At 36.4% G+C, this 22,579-nt stretch overlaps 1 protein-coding gene across 8 annotated transcripts in view; it reads right to left on the bottom strand.

Annotated features, from left to right (window-relative positions):
* Positions 1–22,579, bottom strand: part of NEDD1 (NEDD1 gamma-tubulin ring complex targeting factor) — a 257,109-nt gene that overhangs the window by 71,746 nt on the left and 162,784 nt on the right. For 7 of the 8 annotated variants that reach the window (XR_012053499.1, XR_012053495.1, XR_012053498.1 and 4 more), the window contains 4 exons: positions 17,643–17,758; positions 16,137–16,252; positions 14,063–14,196; positions 4,022–12,237 (listed from right to left, as the gene is read on the bottom strand). The gene's annotated coding sequence lies outside the window, so the exon portion shown is untranslated. The remainder of the gene's footprint in view (positions 1–4,021; positions 12,238–14,062; positions 14,197–16,136; positions 16,253–17,642; positions 17,759–22,579) is intronic. The other variant, XR_012053497.1, reaches the window with a different exon arrangement.

Genomic DNA, 22,579 nt, shown 5'->3' with positions numbered 1-22,579 from the left:
TTCATAATTCATGGGCAAATAAAACATTTGGGATACATAACACACATCCTTGCTCAAATAATCTAGGTATTAAGAAACAGAGAAATTTAGTGCAAAAGCTTCAGCAGTTTTTCCAACAGACATACGTTTTAAGCATCTACTGAAATGAAGTTAACATCTCCAACAGCAAATTGTGCTAGAGCAAATAGATAGTAATTAGCTGGCCTAAAAAAGCAGAGATGCTAATTTCACTGCCTCATAGCAGTTATATATTTCTATAAGGAGATTTTATTTGCACAGAAAGTTCTGCTTTTTTTTAAATTTTATATGACATGGAGCTTAATCATTTATTTGCAAAGACACGGTCCATGAAGATGTTGGAGAAAATTTCCTGACACACTCTGTGCTTGACCTTGAGGAAATAATGCATTTTTGTTTGAAGAGCTGTGTACTTCATTCTGTATAACTATTGTATAAGTTCAAGCCAGGTGCAGACTTTAGCTCTAAAACATTTTCCCTTCTTATGTGTAAGTCAGTCTTAATTTCATTTCAGGCATAGTGTAGTAGGATGTATTTATGCATGGGTATACTTGCCTTAGGTTGGTTTGCTTGGATTGCTTTAAAACAAGTTTAAGGCATAAAGGTTGAAAATTACTAGCAACATTTTCATGTGCCAATAAAATCAGAATTATAAAATGCACAGTTAAAAAAAAAAATTAAATTCGAGACTGCTAACACAAGTGCAAATTAGAGACATGATGTCAAAAGCAGTATTTTACCCTGACAGACCCTATCAACCCAGAGAAGCATTCCTATCCATTACAAATAAACAGCCATTTCATCAGCAACTTCCAAATGACATACTAAAAAACTGCATGTGATTTAATTTGAAAGTTGCCAACGGTCACTTTGGAGTGTTTCAAAGCAACCTTTTCTCCATTTTTGAGAATTTAATTACATTCCTACCAAAATGCCAGGCATTCAGAGCCATTCAAAATTCTTCCAGTGCAGTGAGGAAACAAACAGACAAAGAGGAAACAAATCAGTGTTATTCAGTGTAACACACCCTGTGTGGCAAAATACCTCTAGCCTACTCTATGCATTTTAAAGAACCAGGACTTTGCATAGAAAAACCTTGTTGCTGTTTAATTCCAGAGTATCTCGTTCATATCAATTGGAATATCAGTCCTTAACGATAGACGTATTCTTTAGACTGTGCTTTTTATAATCAGTTTACATCAATGTCTGGCGCTATGTAGGAAAATAGTTTTCAGTTATAAATGTGTTTGCTATTTATTAGAGTTCTTAGACAAAAAAGATTAATTTATTATGAATTCTTAGCATTGTGCAATAGTTTCCCTTCTATTTGAGCAAACGAGTAACAAACTCCTGCCCCTAAATGGAATTTAAAATTTCTAGAGAAATATATGCCAGGAAGATCTTCTGGTGCTGTTGCACAGCATGGAAAAACTGGTGAGAATGTGGCCATGGAGCGGCAACAACAGAAGCCTGTGGAGTACATGTCCTGTCTGGAAACACCTACCCTGCCCAGCACATGCACTCTGCTGCCAAACAGAGACCACCACTACCATGCCATGGAAAGCTTGTCTTGAAGCCCTGCTAAGGACCATGTGACAAGCTCCTGAGCATGGTCATGTTTGATTCCAACCTCTAGCAAGGCCTTGTTAAGTGTAATAACCCTGGGGTGTTTCACCCTGAGTCTAGGATCCCACAGGTCTTCCAGTGTTGTCCTGGTATGTGCTCATCTGCTGCTGGCTTGGTATCTCCATGAGCACACAGGCCATTGAAAAGCACTGGTAAATATCCCTTTATGGGAAGAGGAGAATGAAAACTTTCTGGAGGGAGCTCATGTTGGAGCTGGGCACTTTGTGGGAAGACAGTTGCTTGCTATGAAGGCGTGACTTCCTCCTTCTCCTCCTCAGAAACCCTCTCTACATTTACTGGAACAATCCCCAGACTGCATTCATGAGAAAAACAACTTTCTTCAACTTTGGAGAGAAATATTCTGCCCAAAGACTTTCACAGTCTCTGGAGGTCAACTTTGAGAGGGGCAACAGCCACTCCTCCCACTCAAGTCTACCCCAAGTTACCAGAAACAAATTTCTTGCTATAAAGTACAATTTATGGAATTTATGTAAAAGATTATGCTTGTTCACAGTGATTGGCACTAATTTTTTTTCTTCTCATTCTCTCTCTTTTTTGTTAAATTCTAAACAGCAAAAACCAAACAAGCACTAAGTGGAAGGGGGAAATGGGACACTTAAGGGGGAGGAAAAGCAAGACTTTTTTCCTTTTTTGTTTTTAGTTGTGTAAGTTGTCTACTAAAAGCAGGCATTATAGGCCCAACATTGGCTAACTAATCTCACATACCATCAGATATATGAACAGTTGGAATTTTATTCCCAAAAAGAGAGCATGAAGAGCATGGTATGTCTTGCATAACAATTCTGCATCTGAGAAATTTGCTTGAGAACAGACTGCTGGAGTAATTTGTTTCAGCTAACCCACACAGCCCCACTTTGGCAAACCAAGGCACACAGCAGTATCACATATCCATTTTCCTTTAGAGATTCAATTTTAATGATTCTGTAGTAAATCCTTTTGGATTTAGAAATTTTTCATACCAGATATGAAAAAAGCAGTGTTTCAGTAACTCTCTTACAGAGGTAAAATGCATGTATTCAAATATGCAACCTCAATTAACCTTTTGCCTCTCTTTGTGGACAAACCTATCTATAAAAAGTGAGTTCCTTCCATGATCAAAAGTCAGTTTTACAACTTCACATTGTTTGTGCCTAGTTCCCTATATAAAAGAACGTAACAGGAGGAAATCTTCATGAAGTGCAATTTAAATTTAACTTATTGCTATTCTTGATCTTTATTTCCTTAATACAAAAGCTACTGTAAAACATCATATAAGAAAGCACTGACTTTTTAGTTTTAACAAAATATGTTTATTTATTATGTGGCAACTTGACTTCATTTATCTAAGAAAATACTGAAAAATGTAAGAAAGTAAATATAAATATATAAAAATATTTTGACTGTTGCCAGTACCTATTTTGCTTTGGATGTAGGCAAGTAAAGCATGTAGTTTAAGAAATAACTTACAATTAATATACATTCAACTATGTTTATATACAGCAATATAAAACAACCTGGGATTACAGTACATAAAGAAATCTTAACTTTCCCAAACTTTGGTATGCATATTAATAAAAAATTGGTTTTCTTTAAAATGCTTTTTTAAAGAGCACAACTTTTTTTCCCCTCAGCTCTTTCACAGAAACATAATTAGACTATTGCATTCTCCTCCAGATTCTTTGTCAGGGATTACAACTCAGCAAGATAATTACAAACATTCTACATAAAGGCATAGGAAGCCAACATCAGAGGTAGATTTCTCCAGTTCACATTAGTCCTACAGATTACATTTTTGATACGTGACCTGTTGGAGAAAATGAGTAGAAGGTGACAATATCTTTTTTTTTCTCCTCCGATTACTTTAGAGCTAACATCAGCAGACCAAAGCACTGCTCAGATAAATCCTTTTTTTTTTTTTGTAGTTTCAGATTCTGAGCCCCAAATGCATACTTTGTAAAACCTCCCTCCATTCAACACTGAGCCCAAACATTTGCCTAGCTAACCAGTAATACATGAATTATAGCAACAGGGCATATTCACACATTTAGATTGAATTAAACCATCCCTTTTGAAAAAGTTTACTTTTTAAGTCGACCTTGTACTCAGTTCCGTATCAAGACAAGTGATAAATAGAATAAATAGGATATTTTCTTTATAAAATACCCAAACAAATAAAAAACCCACAAAACATACCCCAAATCTCCTAAACAATATCAACACCAAATGTGTTTAACAAGGAATTTCCTCCTTGCTTCCTTAAGAACTGTGATTGAAGTAGGCAGAGTCCATTACAGATACTCCAGTTTGCCAATTCACTTGTTAGCAGGAATTAATATTTATCACTCATTTTCATCACCTTGGATGGGTTGGGACCTACCGTTTTAAGCACTGATCCCTGGGAGCTGCTGTTTTTCGAAGAAACACTTTGTGAAGTAAAGTAGTAGGATGGAGAAAGGTAATTCAGTTCTGCCCCTGTGGCTTCAACCTGCCGTGGATAGTTTTCTTCCTTGGAATCTTTTGATAAAAGCCAGAACACAACCTGATTTATTAATGTAGCAAAGCCATTACAATTCAGAGCTAAAAATGTTATTGGACTTCCCTCCAGCTAGTGCTGTTTAAGCAAGCCTTTAAAAAGCAATTTAATTCCATTCCACAAAGTCAAATTTCCTCTACAGATAATTGGTTTTCATTGTATGTGTAAAAAGCTGCAATGAAGTCAATAAGTCAAACTATATATTTTCTTAGAGTTATATTTATTACTGAAAGACTGACCTGCTCCTGACAGAATTGTATTGTCTCTATTTTTCTACTGTTAACCTGGAATCTTTCTGTTAATAACACAAGCACACTCTATAGTAGCATGTACAAATGTACTACGAAATACTGAGATAATCAAGAATTCTTCTGGCCTCTCACATTTATAGCCAAATAAATTTATGCTGTCAGCTGTCATAGATTAAATCTTCATATATAAACTTATTGAATAAGAGTTAAAACATTCACACTGTTTTGAGAGCTTAAAACAGTCAGAAAATACTTGCCTAGCTTGGGTCATTATCAGTATATTTGAAAACTGCCATACTAAAACAAATATTAAAGCCTGGTTTTGTGTATGTATATATAATATACAATAATATGTATTACTCATGGACATGTTTCTATTCCAAGAGCCTGGGAACAACAGTGTTCTTTTGAGCATCTTGAAACATCAGACTTGGAATACTTGCACACTAATAACAGCACAACAGCAAAACAAAGAAATTAAAAACCTATCAAAGTTGGAGATGTAAAAATAGGCATGAAATAATTTTATAACTAAAAAACTTCACAAAAGCCCCATACTCATTCAAATCTTGTTTATAGCAAATACCTATGACTAAAAACAATCTTCCATCTCAAGCAGCCAAATACAATAAAAACACTTACCAGAGATCTTGCCTTGCTGTGAATTAATGCATTTCTCTTTCTTTTTCTTTTTTTTTTTTCTTAATAAAACAAGCAGATTCATATTGAAAAGCTGTATTAGTTACTGTCCTTCTGCTCCCACAGCTCTTCAGTTGTAGGAATGGAGGAGCTTGGCTGGTATTGTTTTGAGATAAAGAGAATGGCCCGTGTGAGCCAAGAGATTCTGTACTGTCTGATGATCTCTGCAGTGTTCTTAAACCCCTCCACCAAGACAGGTAGTTTTTTTTTTGCTGTCTGTTGTCCAAACAGGTTCCTCAGAGCTCTTACAGCCACCTTCATTTTTCAGTTGTGGAGGGCCTATGTGCTGAGAGAAGAGAGGTTTCTTTTTCTCAGTATTTATTTGCTTTTGGATTGGAGGAAGAGGCTGAGAGATTTTCAATTTGAGATCAAAGACGAGCACATGCAATGGGACGAAACATAGTTTTCTCAATTGTGCTCAGAATAGTAGTCCCTGAGTTCCCACACTCGGTGCTCTCAACTCTGTAAGCTTTGCAGGGTAAAGAAGATGGATAGTTATATATACACACACACACAGACGCACGTAGACACACACACACATATTTTAAATATATTAGTTTTCCCCCTTGCAGCACTGCAGTCTCTCTATTGTCAAATAATAACTGTATCTGAAAAGAAAGCACTTAATAAGGCTAAGGTCAGACTGCTTAGACTTGGCATTTGCTGCGATAACAAATCAGAGATGATAGCATCGTACAGATTTATGAATTTTTTGCCCCCGCAGCCACAAACATCAGACGTTTACTTTATAAAGAAAGCTTTTAGATTCTTCCTGCAGTTTCCATAGTGATTTCATTTTTTCTCTTTTATCACAGATTGGCTGAAGTACTGCTACCCTTTGTGCTTTAAAAGGCTTGTGCTACCAACTGTCGATATAAAGGCACTGTAGCTAAAGCACACATGCAACACAAACTGTCAAAAATAATTGAAACAGATAAATACTGGCTGGAAAAGGTTTTGATATTTTCTCTGCTTGTCCTGAAGAATACAGTAGAATAGTATTTCATTTGAATAAATGTAATTAACTTGAGCCAACCACACTTCTGTTCCATTTCCCATGACCAATGATACTGCTATTAGAGCACTTGTAACAAAAAATTACTTTCTTCACAAAAACTTTTAATACAGCCTACATCAAGCAAAATGCCTATGTTTGTTAGATATATATGAGAGCACATTCATTAATTTTTGGAATCTTCTAAATACATTGCTTTTGCCAATGATATTCTTCCTCTAAGAAGTTTATTCTTTTAGAGAAGAGGATGATTTAGGGAAGAATTACACAGTTTCTGGCAAAGCAAACAATTCTCTCTCTTGCTGGAGAGATAACCACCTTTCAAAGTAAGCCTAAAGGATTAGTTTCTGTTTAACCCCTCGCTAAACAAATGAGACCACCATCTGCTCCACAAAACAGAACTCAGCTAAGTAAACACCTCTATTCAGATATCATTCCTTTAAAAATGTAGTCTTTAGATTGCAGAGTGCAAACACACTATTTCCCTACCCCTCTTTTAACCAGCTTTGTGTAGAAACTGGGTGTGTGGTTAACCCCAGCCATTTCCTTCACTCTCATGAGTTTCTATACTTGTGTGTCAGAAATGGTCTAACTTATTCAAAATACTGAATTCCTATCATGTAAAGATAAATATACTACAAAAACTTTTTGAGTTGGAAATTTTCCAGATGACTATAAAAAGAATGAGTTTCCTTACTTTCATACAATAATTGAAAAGTTAGCGCAAAATTCACATGGACAAATATCTTCAAACCTAACAGAAAACAGTAGAGTTTACAAGGTATTTTAATTTAGAGGGGGAAAAAAGAGAGAGTAAACAGACAGCTTCCTATTGGATGCATTTATGACAATAAATTTTTTATTTCCAGATTATCTACAGAAAGCTACCAAGCTCCCTATTTTATTGTCATCAATTTATACAGTGAATTATACAACTGACTTCTGCTTTTGGAATATTAAAATCGATAGGGATCCACAGCCACTAAATAGGCACTAATTGTGAGCCTAAAGTATGTTAGTACTTACAATCATGTTTATTGGAAAAAAGAATTTGCAGCAAGGTGTAAGTGAGGAACTAAATGTAAACAAAAAGCTGAGAGTTACTAAGATTGTGTTGATTACTGAAATACTCCACAAGTGGTCCTGGCCAAAACTGGTACAGAGAGATGCAGCAGGTTTTGGAAAGATGCAGAGACAGCTGTTGCTGCCCTGGGACACAAGGGTGGGCTAGATGAGCTCCCTAAAATCCTGTTACCCCTTGGCAAGCAGTATTGTCCCTTATAGCAAACCTAACAGAATCTGAACTTACACTTCAGATCTATTTTCCCTAGAACCCTCTCAAGGACCATTTAATGAGTTTATTAAGCACTGTGTTCAAGTAATCAACATTATCTGACTCACAATGATAAATACTGTCTTTGTGCAGATTTTTCATGCACTGGAAAAAAAAAAAAAAACATGCTAAACATTAGTGAGTAGAACCCTGACTTTCAAATAAGATTAGGACTTTTCACACTTCCTATTTTAAACACTACAGTTATTTTAAAATCCTATATGCACACATACCTCAGTGCAAACCTGAATCACTGAGGAGAATTTCTATGCAACAAAGGGTAAATGCAGATCCTTAAAAATAACTCATCAATAAAAAGAAATATGAAAAGCTTTTTCTCTGAAGGGATAAGAAATTTGTGTTTTACAAAACAAAAATCTTTAAAGATGATTTCATCCTACCTAAAAACACTAAGTCATGGTCTCATAGTATTTTATTTCAAAACTTTACATATATAAGATATTCAAATGGTTTCTGCAAGATTCACAAGGCAACTGACTTTCTGGGGATTGTATTAAATTGTTGAACTTATCCCCAGTCTTTCCCTAAGCCAAGTTACCCTCAGGAAATTACTTTTTTAGAAGGAAAACATAAAATAAGTTGTTTTCTTTTTGACTGTTGGAGACTAAAGAGGGCATTTGAAATGAAGAGTTGACTAACAGTCTACGTTAAAAAAAGAATTTCATGCTTCTTTGAACACAGCTCTGCATATTCTCCTTGGAGAAAACTCTTAAATACAGCAGGAAAGTGATAACTAAAGTAAGTAAATATTTGTTGCTATATTCTTTTAGTTAAATCTCTAATATAAATGATTCTGCAGTCATACAGTTGACAGGCATCCAGGATATTCACTCATTCTCTCCATCAAATAAGGAAAATAGGTCAAGCTCAGAGTGTGACAATTCTTCCTCCTGTCACACTCTGCAGGTAGACCTCACGCAGACACTGTTTGTCTTTTAGCTTAGGCAGTAGAGGCTAGCAATTTTAGATCTCACATTTATTCATTAAAATTCATAGTAAAAAAACAATCGACAGAGAATTTCCCTTCTTCAACGGTTCTTCAGCAATGAGGCCCTTTTTCTCATCCTCAAGATTAGAGTGGGAAGGGACAGGGCAATGGAGTACATAGCTAAAGAAACAGGCTATATACTTACTGGTTTGTTAGCCTGAAAAGAAACCCACAAAAGAAATTAAAAATACTTTTTCTGGACACATGGAAAGGGATTATGTTCTTCTTTAAAAGATAGAAGAAGCATCCTTTGTTTCACTCATATAGTGCTTTCTTAATTTTTCTGCCTGGGGAAAACAATTCACTACTTTCTCTGATTTTCCAAAATCATCTTCCACACAAAATGTGTTTAATCAAATACTGAAAATCTGCAACCTACTGTGAGACATGAACTACAAAGTGTTTTAAAGTTTGCAGTCCTAGTTCAATCAGTCAAAACTCTGCAGTCTTAAATCACAGAATATCTCAAGTTGGAGTGGACCCGTAAGGATCACCGAATCCAACTCGCTGCTCATCACCTATAACCAAATCATATGACTAAGAGCTTCATCCAAATGTTCCTTGAACTCTGTCAGGCTTGGTGATATGACAACTTCCCAGAGAGCTCCATTCCAGTGATCAAACACCTCCGGGTGAGAAACCTTTTCCTAGTGCTAACTCTGAACTTCTCCTGATGCATTTTTATTCCATTTGCTCTTGTCCAAACGAACTCCTGATTTATTTACCCACCAGCATGAGAAGCCAGTAGTGTATTTTCTATCTGTCAGAACCAATGCCAGCAGCGTGAGGAATTACCTGTCTAAAGTATCCATCATTTTCTGAGAAAGACAAACAAAAGTCTCCACTGAGATCTTCAGATATATATTTAGAAATAAAAAATAAGGCAGCCTTTTAGACTATCTTTAGGACACAAAGATATTTCTCTTGTTCTCTTGTAAGTGGAATCTAAGAAGTCACTTGCTTCCTAATGAGAAAAGAAATAGCAAAGTACAGGGGGTGAAGCACAAAGTATCAGACCAGTCAGTCAGAGCCAGTTTAAAGCTCCTAAAGTTAAACATTTCATTTGGTTTAGTGTTAAAGAATACAGAAATGTTTTGCAGCTTTGTTTTCAGTGTCCTCTCAACTTGATAAATATGCAGATATAAAACCGTTTGCTGCAAATCTTCCTTAATGAATGAAAGCATCAGATGCATCCAGAAGTCAGCTATAAATCAAAGACATAACTGCTTATGACAGTTTAGCAGAAAATTTGTACGCAGATTTTCATGTTCAAATAGATGGAGAGACAGAGTTGTGCTACACAGAAAATCCTTGAATGTACCTCATTCTTCATCATAAAAAGACATCACAAACTTTTCCTAGAACACAACTGACCTGAATGCTATTACTGTTGTACCTAAAATTGCACCAGTGTACAAGGGCACCTTCTTAACATTGGAAATCAACAACTAACCACCAAGAGATAAATCCTTTCTAAGCCATGTCTACGGAAGCATTTGTGTGAGCTTTTGCACGACCACTTCTGTACATCACCTGGCAGAGCTGTGAATTCAGCTATCTAAAATTACTTCAATGCATGCATTGAAAACAACAACCACCACGATGAATTCTGGCACATCAGCAAGTACACATTAAACTGTTTTTTGAAGGATTAAAATGAAGGGAACTGTGGTAAGTTTTATTTTATTGTTTTCTATATATTGCTGTGTATTTACAAGGGCAAGTTCAAAAATGTTCCTAACTATGAAAAAAAGATATTGAAACAAGATTTGTTATGATTCTTAGCTTCTGGGAGAGTTGCAGAGCCTCAATGTGAACCCCAAGGATGAGATGATTTTTAACACTACCAAAGGAGCTTACATTGTAGAAAAAGAATGACATTTGCCACCACATTTTCATCCTGGAGCTTTAGACAACTTTTAGATTAGAAGAATTCATGGGAGGAAATTTCTCAAAATCCCTGATCAAAGTATGGTTAATTAGATTAGATACCACAATAGCAAAAAGTAGCCTCTAGAAAAAGTGTAAGAGCAGAAAAAGGAAAATCACATTCAAAACACACACAGAACTAACTTCACAATAAACAAAGTTTCTCTAGAATACTCCTCTTACTGTTCTCTAAATTTTGCAGAACACATATTGTTCCTTGGAGTTATACTGCATATTTTAACTTTATTGATAGAGTTTTCCAGAAGCACCTCTAATATATATTTTAAAAAAAACCACAAAAACCCAAAAAAACAACAACAACAAAAAAAAACAGCACTACCTCTGACCCTTTGAGCATGTTTGAAACAACAGAAAACAAACAAAAAAAAAAATGCAATGCTTATCTTCCAAGGAATGCTAAGAAAGGGATTAAACATGAGAAGGCACAAGTCCAGGTACCTTGAAACTCCAATATTTTACTCTTTGCTCTCCCAACTTAGAAAAATGGAATAAATTTCCACTGTGTAATTTGTTTTTACCTGTGAAATGTTGAAAGAATGCATGTGTTTTTAAATGATGCTCCTTCTGTATACTGGAGTCTGAAGAAAATAATTTAAGAAAATATCTGCAGAAAAACATTTTATATACGGTAATACAATAACAACCATATATTCTTCAGACAAGACCTGTACAACATTTGCATTTCAAAGACTGTCATACAAGAAAACTCTGATAATGTGCACAGCTCTAAGAGTTTAATGCAAGTACAAGTTAGCTTTTTATTAAGAATCATAAGTGTTTTCAACAGTTATTTTGTTAAATCCCTTATTAAATTCAGAAGAGGCTTTGTGAAAACCTAAGGCAGTCAATACTGAACCCTAGCTCATAAAACTGTGAATTAAGATCCAAACTTGATAATTTTAGAGAGCAATAGATCTTTTAAAATAATACTTAGCATTTATTACTTATACTAATTAAGCTTCAACATGCCTGTGAGGCAGGCAAGTAAAGCCTCATTTTAGAGACAGGAACATTTACAGCAGACAGAAAGGTTATGTACATTGTCACTGATTAGAAAGAAAAATCTCTGACCCATAGTTGAAATTCTTTGAGCAAATTGTGAGTACACATCCACACTGTCAAGTTCCTCTTTCAACAACTTACACAGTTTGCATTAAACACAGAACAAGGAAAAGTTAAACAAATACAGAAATGCATACATATTCTCAAACCAAAAAACACTCCAGACAAATAATATTAATAATTGTACACATCGTGTCTGTCTTACTTCCACTTTGTCAAGTTAAAGGAAATACAAAAGTTCAAGGAAAATGGAGAGAAATATATATAAGGATTAACAATCATAAAAATGCTGAATCTTCCCTAGATCCATTCAAGGACTCAAGGATAATTTTTCTATTAGAACTCTGTGATTACTGTCAAGGGTCAGAGACAGTAGAGATGAACTCACAGAAGCAATGTTGGATTCTACTGAGTAGAAAAATATCCTTCAGGGAACTAGTTTGGTCTTTCCTGAAACAAAATACCATTTGTTGTTCTTTTGGACAGAAAGAACAATCTATTTGCGGTGTTTATTCCCATCTGAAAGAGTGACTTGATTACCAAGTTTTTCCAAAGTCAGCTGTATGAAGAGCTGCTCTATTGTTAACTTCATGGGGATGTGCCCTGTCTAGTACACACATTCCTGCAGAAGTGATGGGCAGGTGAATGTGCCACTTTCAATGACAGATGGCCTCTGAGATGAAGGATCTGAAATACACTCCATTGTGGCAATTTATGTAACACACCCACAGTGGTGCTGTGCTGGAAAGAAAAGATTTAAAAGTTAGTATGACAACTCAGTTTAAATTCTTTTACGTACAACCAGATCTCTACTTGCATGCAAAGCTAAATATGGTTAAGATGAAATTCTTTAACATGTTTTGAAGACATTGTCTAGAAGGATTTCAAAAACTGGTGTTTAATAAAACATGGGCAATCACCTCTAATTCTACGAAGAGCCCCTCCCATCTCCCAGAGGAGTCTTGTACTCAGTGTGACAAAACGGTACTATAGAATTGGAAACAAACAAACAAAAAATCATGAGGCATCCCAGGTCCTACATGTCCAACAGCATGTATCCAAATATCCCAAAACAGTGCTTTGAAAATTGGTATTGGAGCACCTGTGAAGTGCAGAGACCTGACACAGAATCAGAGAGACTCGGCCTGCAAAGAATCTGTAGACATGCTGTTTGACTCCTCAGTTAAAGTAAAGTGGTATTTGTGTCAATGTATTCACACATAGGATTTAGAAGCAAGAAGGAGATTTCTGGGATTTTTTTTTCTTAAAGAAAATTGAATCTTTTAATAATCTACAATACTTTCTTCTGTTACAGATATGGACTCATTTATGCCACAATCATGAAATATGTCAAGCAAAGTAAAGAGGTGAAATGGTGAAGTCTTAGGTGGACTAATAAAATTCAAAGTGGAGATAGGCATTTCCATACTGATTTTGATTAGACCAAATCACAGAAAGCAAGTCTCCTTGGGCAAGGAGGTGGCAAGTACATTTTCGGTGCACCTCTTGCCTCCGTCTTACATGTGCCAAGAAAGCAAAAAAACCATCAAAGATAACGTATAAACACAAAACTTAACTAAGAGAACTTGAAAGTTTACAATTCTAGCATGCCAAAAGGCAAACTAGCATATTTAAGACCGAGATAATTTTATTTTTCTCATATAGTTATTTCTTAAAATGGTACCTGCTTCATTCCCGCATTAGTGGACGAATGTTCAAAGAAGGCAGCAGTGTACTGAGAACATTATAAAGGCCTTGGGCAAATTTGAAGTAACTGGTCTGCCTAGGCAATGTGCATACATTTTGCTAAGGAAACACCAAGTAGTTTGTTGATATCAACAGGCAGAGAGCTCCTCCATAGCTACAGAGAGGATGCTTCCTTAATTTGGTTAGAATTAACACAGAGTAGCACTGAGCAACACCGACCAGGTGAAGGAGTGGAGTAATAGCATGACAGATGGAGGAAATGGAGGAACAGCATGACATAGCCCAGTCCCTGTCTGGGTCATACAGACAGTGCTCTCTTGATACAAGGATACTTCTTTCAGCCTAGGCTTTGAGATATTTCAGGGATGGGGTTTGAAACGTGTTTCAAGGGTGAACTGAATCTGGTAGATCCTGACTCTCAAATTGTTGCTTATACCTCTAAACCAGTAGAGAGTCAAAATCTCTCAACATTATTTGAAGAAAGCCTAAATGAGATTACTGCTCCTCTGTGCTGATACTTGTATATTCTGAAGAAGATTAATGTCTCAGCATTATATTACATTTGCATTCTATGTACTCATTCCACGGAAATAATGCATTAAGTAGTTAGCATATAATTTGGGTGCATATCAGCCAAACATGCATCCTACTCTCAACATTGGCTTCCCACATTAACATTATTGCTAGACACTGAAAAGATTAACTACGTAAGTGAAATATTCTCAGTAGCCTTAAAATGATCATAACAGATCTACACCATATCTTCAAATTGCTTTTCAAAGCTTGGTTTCTATTTTTACAATCAATTTCCTAACTAAACTACATTCGTCATTATGAAAACAAATCAAGTCATACACACATTTTTGTCTCCTTGTGACAGACATTGCTTGAGAAAGGAACAACTAGTTTCATCCTCCAGTAAACAGCTGGTATCCTTAGATAAGAAAAACTCTGCACATGGCCAGGCATCCAATATTGTGGAAAAATGATGCACTAAAAAGAAAAAGACAACAGAAGTCCCAAGTGCTTACAGGAGACAACGTAATTTATAACCAATATTCATAGCATAACTTAATTATCACTTTGGGTTTTTTTTTTGTATTTTGTCACTAAACTGCAACCACAGCTTCCTTTGGCATCACTGGATTTGTTCCTGGGAAAATAAAAGGCATCAAAACAGGAAATATTTTTCCTTTAGCATGAGCAAATCAGAGAATGATTGAAGGATAAACTTAAGCAATAATTAAGCTTTGATATGTGGCGGTTCACCCTTCATGACTCAGTCATAAGATCTGCATGTTCTGAAAAGTCAGAGCCAAATTCAATCCCACTACCAATTTAGCAAGTATCTCAGAGTAGAACTAGATTGATTGTCATTTTAGCATAAATACTGTAAGAGTAATTTAAATTCCCTGCTTAGAAATCTTATTGCTGTATTGAATAATTTTTAAGACATGCCTTCTTTAAAGCAATGACTGACTCATTCAGATAACAAATTGGACAAACATACAAAGAGCAATAAATAACAAAACATTAATAGAGATAATTTTTGTTCAAAGTCACATTCTGACTGATTCATAGGAATGGCATATAAAAGGCCAAACCAGCTTGAAGTGACCACTCATACACTTTCAAAATAAATTAATGAGGAAAAATATCACGAGATGCCTTTGTGAATATAACCTCTTCCCCCTTTTAGTATGAGGGAGAAAAGACACAGCATATGTTAAGTGAACTCCTTTAAAAAAAGTATTTTTCATATCTTCTACCAGGGTAAAAGAAAAGCTGAAGAACATTCTACATATACTTAGCCTAGACTAGGCCATCACAATCCTTCCCAAATAAGGGACAGAGTACTATAATCTCCTTATTGGCTCTCCCTTTTACTTCAGGATTCTAGTTAAAAAGAAATCACCAAAGAAGCTGTTGTCCCTTCTGTGCAGTGCACCATACTCTTGGCAAGCTAGGCAGGAACAAAAAAGTAAGCATGGTCCTCCTTCAATTAAGCACTCAAGGCAGACAAAGTGGCCTTCAGCTTCCATAATTAAAGAAGAAAAAGGCAATTGGCTCACAGGCCATAAACTCTTGCTGAAAGAGTAGCTAAGATAAGAAAGGAGCAGGAAGAACTAAAGACCCAGATAAAGCTTCTAAGCAGAAAAAAAAAGGAACAAAAAAGAGAAACAAAGAAAAAATTATGCATATAGAGAATTATCAAGAAGGGCATTTTAAACTCCTTTTCTTTTTTGGGGTTTTTTGTTTGTTTATCTGTCCCTTTCCATTAAATTCAATTTATTTCAATTTTTCAGGAAGCATAATCACTTTTCAGAGATAATTTTCTTATTTAAAGTAAAAATTTGAACCGAGCAATAATGAATTACACCTCTAATACATTCAGTCAATGATATTCAGCCATAGTTTTGGCTGTACTGTCCCTCATGTCATTCTGGAGGTACTTTTTTTATTGTTATGTATTGAAGTATGATAGATGACAGCTCATCATAAATGGTTGCATGATATGTTTTCCCCACTCTTCAGGAAAAGGTCATTGTTGTCAGGGTCTACTTGTGGGATCTGAGACTTTATGAATTTGACTATTGATAAATATCTTAGCACTAGAACTTTCCAGGAACACCCTCACACACACAAAGAGCAGGAAAAATGTAGGTTACTACTTCTCCTAATTCTGAAGAAAAAACCACCAAACCATAATCCCCTTTTCTTTCGGTTACTTATGAAATAAGGTGTTCATTTCACATACTGGAAATCCCTAAAGGACCAGATGTTGCACTGACTGGGTGAAAAAATCACAAGAATTCACAAAAAAAAAAAAAAAAAAAAAAAAAAAAAAAAAAAAAGACAGTTATTTAGGTGCCATGAGAAAATGGAAAGAACGAGAAAGATATTGAAGTCATAGAGTCATATTTGCTATTTACCTACACAGTAAGCAGCGATCTTTAAACAGAAGCTTCCTTTACAGACTCCTTACAATGATACACCAGTAGGCTCATTTGGTCCAATACTTCATCTGGAAAACACCTAAAGCTCACTGCTGCAAAAAGATTCAAAAGATTTTATCAGACAAAAAAGCCAGCACAAAGAAATTTATCCTGATCCAACCGGAAGCATCTGCTCACACTGTCTGCCAGTCTGTTCTGCAGACCTAGTAAAAATGTACAGCTGAAGAGACAGACTTAATTTCAAATGCATTAAATCATAGCCAGACTGCCATTTGGCATAATGAGAAAGACCTTCCCCACTCCTTTTCTGTTTATGTATAAAATGCATTTGTATTGCCTGTCATTATTTAGACTGACTGACCTTGAGGGTTTGTGGCTTTTTTGTTTTGTTTCGGTTCCTTTTTAATGTGTATGCTGGATAAAAAAACACTGCACAGTGTGATACAAGTGAAGACTTGGAGAGGATAAGTTGTCTGGTTTGGTAGAATAGTACATCATGGCTGTGCTGCTGTCCATGTTGGGATGAACTGCTCTTTTAGGCTGCTCCTTTCCAACACATGTAAATATAACTGATTAATTTCTTTCACTTAATGATCCTTACATGTCCTGCTCACAAGCATTCTAACGCACACTCCCCACAGTATTCAATTTCCTGGAAGTATTATATGACTGCTGTGGCACTGCAGCTGGAAGGCTGAGCAAAGCTTCTTTCAGAACATTAGCTTTCTGAGAAACAGAAGCACACTGCCTGTGAAGGCCATTTTCTGTCTAAATCTAACAGCAGCCAGTGCTACAGAAGTCCTTACACTGAGATAAACACAATGCATCCACAACACAGTTGAAACCAGAATGATGATTAATGCCAGCAAGGACACTGGATTATCATTCCTTAATGTTCAGTGATGGTTATGAATGCTCAGGGTCCCAGAAACCTCTCATGTAGGAGGAAAGCTGCAGTGCATGAATTAGGGTGGCCTGCACTGAGAAGAATAAGTGTGTATGCACACACAGGCTGTAGCCAGGCCTGTACACACACATCTGTGTTATACAGATGTGTAATCCTTGTGTTACAGCTCCTCAGCATGTTCACAGCCAACAGAACTGTCACGCTGCATCCAGCTGTAATGACTTGCCTGTGTTTTCAGAAACCTCCTCTTCCAAAATGGAAAAACACTTTAAGAATTCTTAAGCACACCAGCCAAAACAAAGGAAGCAAATCTGGAGCAGAAGTGTTGTGTACCATGAAAGCAAGAGACAGTTATGAGTAACTCAGTTTACAAGAGAGATGGAAACAAGCCCCAGTTGTTGCCAAAGACATGCAATTTGATGTAGAGTGAAAAAGAACCGATGCAAGGGAATGTAAACAAAAAGAGCTGTAAGCGTCTGCCTGGAGGGCTCTTCTTTCCCCTTACTCATAGTGTGTGTGGTGGTGGATTGGCCAAGGCCTGTCTCTGAAAATAATTTCTATATGTATTGTATTACCTGCAAAATCTGTTGCGTAGAAAGCAGTCTGATTTGAGTTTGAAGTCCCTGGAGATATGCATTTAAATTCAAGCCAAAGGTTATTCCCATGGCTTTAAAATCTTCAGTTGCTATATCTGAAAGGAGAAAGTTTTGACAACTGAAATTTAGATCTTTGAGAAATTATTCACTTTGAGACAGTGAATAAATGTCTCTGAATAAAACACCACAGGGGTCCTCCTCACAGACAGAAAGATACCCAAATAACAGCTCTAGACATGTTCTTTTCTAATATTCTTTCTGCTATCTTCTTATAAAAAGGAAAATTCACCATCTTTAATTCATTTTTAGGAAATAAAATGGATCACCTTATTAATATTGAGAAGAAGCAAAAGCCACTATTCCAAATGATGAACTGCAGGGACAAAAAGAGTTCTGAGGGCACATTTTTTTACTGTTTGACCTTCAATTAGCCATTCCTTAATGAACCTGTGGAATTCAACTTTTGTAACATATCTTTATAAAGGATATATTCCAAAGAATATACAAATATATATTCCAAAGAATATATATTCTTTGATCAATATTATTCCTAATATTACATTGCAGCCTATTTGCTATTCTTTTCCAGTGGAAAAAAAGGAGAAAAATATTTTTCTCTCCTTTCTCACATTTCTTAACAAAAATCAATGCAAGTCTCTTCCTCATTGTTAACTACTCTTGGCATTCACATCCATTAAGGAAGGAATCAAGGTCTCTTAATTATTCACTTTTCATATGTTAAACAATTCAGCTTCCCAAATCCTACAGAAACAAAATGACAAAGGAAAGGTGAAATATTTAGGCTGCTATTGCAGTTCATGAACCTTAACATGGGAGGGGAAAATTTACAATTTCAGGGAGCAGCAGAAGTGGCAAATACTGAATGGGAGCTTATTTTCTGAAATCCAAGCCAAAGTTCTTGAGTTGCTTTAGGTCTATTATAAGACTTGAGAATGTTAAAGCATTCTCAGAGTTGACTTTTCTCCGGCTCATTTTTCATTCACCTCTATTTTCCCACACAAGGCATCACCTCCTCCCTTTCCTCTGACAGCATTAGTCACTAAGATCAGAATTGTCATCAGATCTGCAATGTTCAGACCTACATTTTCTTTTCTGATGACGGTAAATCTCACTGTATGGATTTCAGAAGCAGCCAACAAGAGACAAATGCTACCTGGGATAATTTCCCACTGGTGCCAATTCCACATGCCCCGGTTTCGTTCTCTAACCATTTCTCAGCAGGGAATGAAGAGACAGTAATTAAACTCTATTTACACCGGTGTACTCCTCTCTAGAGAGAAGGCTATGACAGAGCCCTGCATGAGGCACAGAGGCATCCTGCAGCCTTTCTGCTGGCCATGGCTAGCTCCAGCAGCACTGCTGGGTGCTGGGAAAAGTGCTGCTGCCTGGGCCTCTCAGCTTAGGAGCTGCATTTAAGCTCCAGCCCATGGGCTGTTCCCATGCTATGCTGTAGGCAGACCCGCATCTTGCTGCTTCTGGCTTAGCCTCATCTCCATCAGCCCTGCCCTCGCAAAGAAGCTCCTGGCCCGGGTCCCCAAGAGCTACAACGAGCAGGGACGCAGCAGCAGAGGGCAGCACACTCAATGCTGAGGGCACCTCTTCAGTCCTCAGAAGTGCAGGAAAAACCCCGAGGAGAACTTTTAAAAACCCTTCTACATGACCTCATTGCTGAGCTTGCACCGGTCAGCACAACTCGTAGGCAGAAATGTGAGAGTGTAGTTGAACTGCATGGCAGTTTTAATTTATAAATTTCAGTTCTCTAATTTCTATTTGGTGTGTTAGCAAATAATAATTGTGGCTGATAACAAAATTGTTTGCGTGGGGGGGAGGGTAATGATATGTGAGCTGTGTGTGATGAAAGGGAGGAAGATAAGGCTCTGATGCAGACCTGAGTGAAGCACAGGATATCGAGTGACTTAGCTGCTTCTTTGCTGTTTGCTCCTGCATCAGAGGGACACACAGTCTAGCACACCTCACTCATGCCTGATGACATTTTCCAGATGTATTGTTTTATATCTACATTTCAAAACATATACACAGTTAAAATTAAGGTTACATCAATATCATCTCCAATCAAGGCTCAGGAAATTAAAACCCACTTCTACTAATTGAACTGTACATCTGATCCTTTAATCATTGCTATTAGAACTGTTTAGCTATTGAAAGTGTACAGAAGGCAGTGTATACCTTGCAAGGAAGGGAATTTCTTCCATGCAGAGCAAAACAAATGGTAACATAATAAGCTTTAGAAATATACAGGGGGGGAAAAAAATCTATTTGTGCAAAGAGGCTGAGCTAGTGTTACCCTGAGAACATTCATTTTTCCATTTCCTGACCTAAGTTAAAAAAAAAAAAATACTATTATTATAAAAAAGTAACCCAAAATTAAGAACCCTTTCAATTCTGTGTCTCTTCCAAGACGCAGACATGCACCACCACAGACGAGACTGCTAATCTCCAACTTGTGGTTCAAACCATGTACAAACCCAAATAGGTCCTCATTTTTTCTAATTAATTAAGATGGAGATTGCAAACACAAGGACATCTGCCTTTTTATACCTCTATAAGATGTTAGAGTCAAATGTTGTGTTCCTTCCAAAAGAATTTGAAGGAGACTTCTTATTTTAGATTCGGCTTCTACTGTATCATGTACTGTATCACTAAGATAAATAAATGTTTTAAAAACAAGCTTTGCTACCAGTTTCCAAGTTCTACCTGAATTATGCTCATTCATTACAAGAAATTATCTATGAATCACTACAGTACAACCAATCTGGGGCAGGACAATGACTTAGTAAAAGGCAGCAGTGAAAGCCAGTATATCTACCTATTTATATCACATTTATCATAATGGCATACATTTTCTTTGGAACGATAATTTACTGTGAGTGATTCTCACTTCCTATACCACATGACAAGGAAGCATTAGAGGTTACATTTAATTTTTATGGGTTTTTTTACCCAGTTCTCTAGTTAATGAAGTCAATATTATCTGCCCTGTCAGCCTGCTGACATTAATCACTCTCTGAACTGTTAGTTTTGCTAAAATTAAACTTTTCTGTTCCCCCAGGTATTGTCAAAAAAGACTTCTAGTGAATGGGAGAGACTTCAAACACATACCCCTAAAGAGGAACAGGCTGTGGCCTGAGTGTATAGGCCAGAGAAGACAACATGGGAAAGAGTTCAGGCACAAAACCTATGAAAAGTTTCAATTAATGTTTATGTCATTCCAAGGCTCCAAAGTAAAATTAACCGCAAGATAAATCAGTAGAAGAGATTTCATTAGTACCAGCAGAACTGGCACCAAGGAACTAATGGCTGTTATTACTTCACAGGGTATATGAGGAAGAGAAATGATCTTCTTACACAAGAAATAGTGTGTTTATCATTAAGTGAAAAAAGGGAAATAAATGGTAAAATGGTGTTATTGTAAACAACTTTGTATTTCTGTTGCATCTCCTGGAAGGACATAAATTTTGTCATACTGATGATTTTTAACAGCATTTCATTAAACACCAAGAAAGTACATTGCCAGCCTATCTCTCTCTTTCCAATATGTGTTTGCCAACAAAAGGGAAAATCTAAAAAGCAAAGACATTATTCTTACCCTTTCAACTTCATAAAAGCCTTCTATGCATTGAAGGGGGATTGCTGTTTGCATTAGTATAGATGACTAAGGGGAATCCACAGCTAAATGAAAATAAATTTTAAGAAGTTGCTATGAAGTATACAGTTAAAAGTATTTTTAAAACATAATAATCCCATGTTCTATGTAAGAATATATATATTTTTATTTTTTATTATTTTAGTTTCTTATCTTTCTTAATAATTATGCTTATTTTTAAAAGAAACGCTGTTACTTCAGCACCCATGTGGTAGCATGTGGATTACACAGATTTTTAAGATTTCTTATCTTTCTTAATAATTATGCTTATTTTTAAAAGAAACGCTGTTACTTCAGCACCCATGTGGTAGCATGTGGATTACACAGATTTTTAAGATTATCACAGAGGCAATGAAACAGTCAAGGTGGGACTTTTTAAGCTTAAGTCATAACTAAATTTCTACTACATATCAAGAAATCTCATAGGAAGCAAATCAAACTTTCAAAGGAAGACCGATATTGACTGTCAACAAATGTAAACAAAACAGAATTTGTAGATGCACAAAACTGCAGAAAACAGAGGACAGACATAAATTAAAAACAACCTTTTAGGAAATTATTGCTAATTTCATTTGGTTAGACAGTTTTAAATGGTTCTGTGAAACACAAAATAAAAGTAATACTATCTGTTACATAGAGAATTAAGTCATTGATAGAAATTTGGTTACTGTGTGATCCAAATATAATCACCCAGCATTGTTTTCTCCTCAGATAGCAAGAGAATAAATAGAGCAGGAGGCTCTAGAGCAGATGCTATAACTCCTTTAATAAACCTGAACAGCAAAGAACACCCCTAAAACACACAGCAGAGCAATCTTACAAAGCATCTCTTCTGAGGTGTGTTATTGCTCTGTAAAACTGTGAGTGTTCTCTAGAAAGGTCCACACCAGGCTGCCCCTGATGCTGCTGCCCATTTCCAGCTCCTGCTTAGGGTTCACATCCCGACTTCCTCAGTTCAGGTCCATTTGCTGTAAGAAAGGGTGTCCTTACTGCTCTGTGGTCACCAACTAACGGGGTGCCTGGAGTGCAGCAGGTGAGTCACAGCCTAGATACATGTCATAAGCCCATGGGAAAGGAACTTTTGAGACTGCTATTTGGGTCATTAAAATGAGAGTACAGTCAGGAGGGATGTGGGCACAATGCACCAGAAGCAGGTTGGTATGCAATTCCTTGACACAAAAGGCAAAAAAAATGAAGAGGGAAAACATCTATAGAATATGTCTTGTGTCCT

This window comes from Taeniopygia guttata, chromosome 1A, assembly GCF_048771995.1.
Source record: "Taeniopygia guttata chromosome 1A, bTaeGut7.mat, whole genome shotgun sequence".
Lineage (NCBI taxonomy): Eukaryota > Metazoa > Chordata > Aves > Passeriformes > Estrildidae > Taeniopygia > Taeniopygia guttata.
Note: the sequence above shows the minus strand (reverse complement) of the source record. Positions and strands in the feature narration are given on the sequence as shown.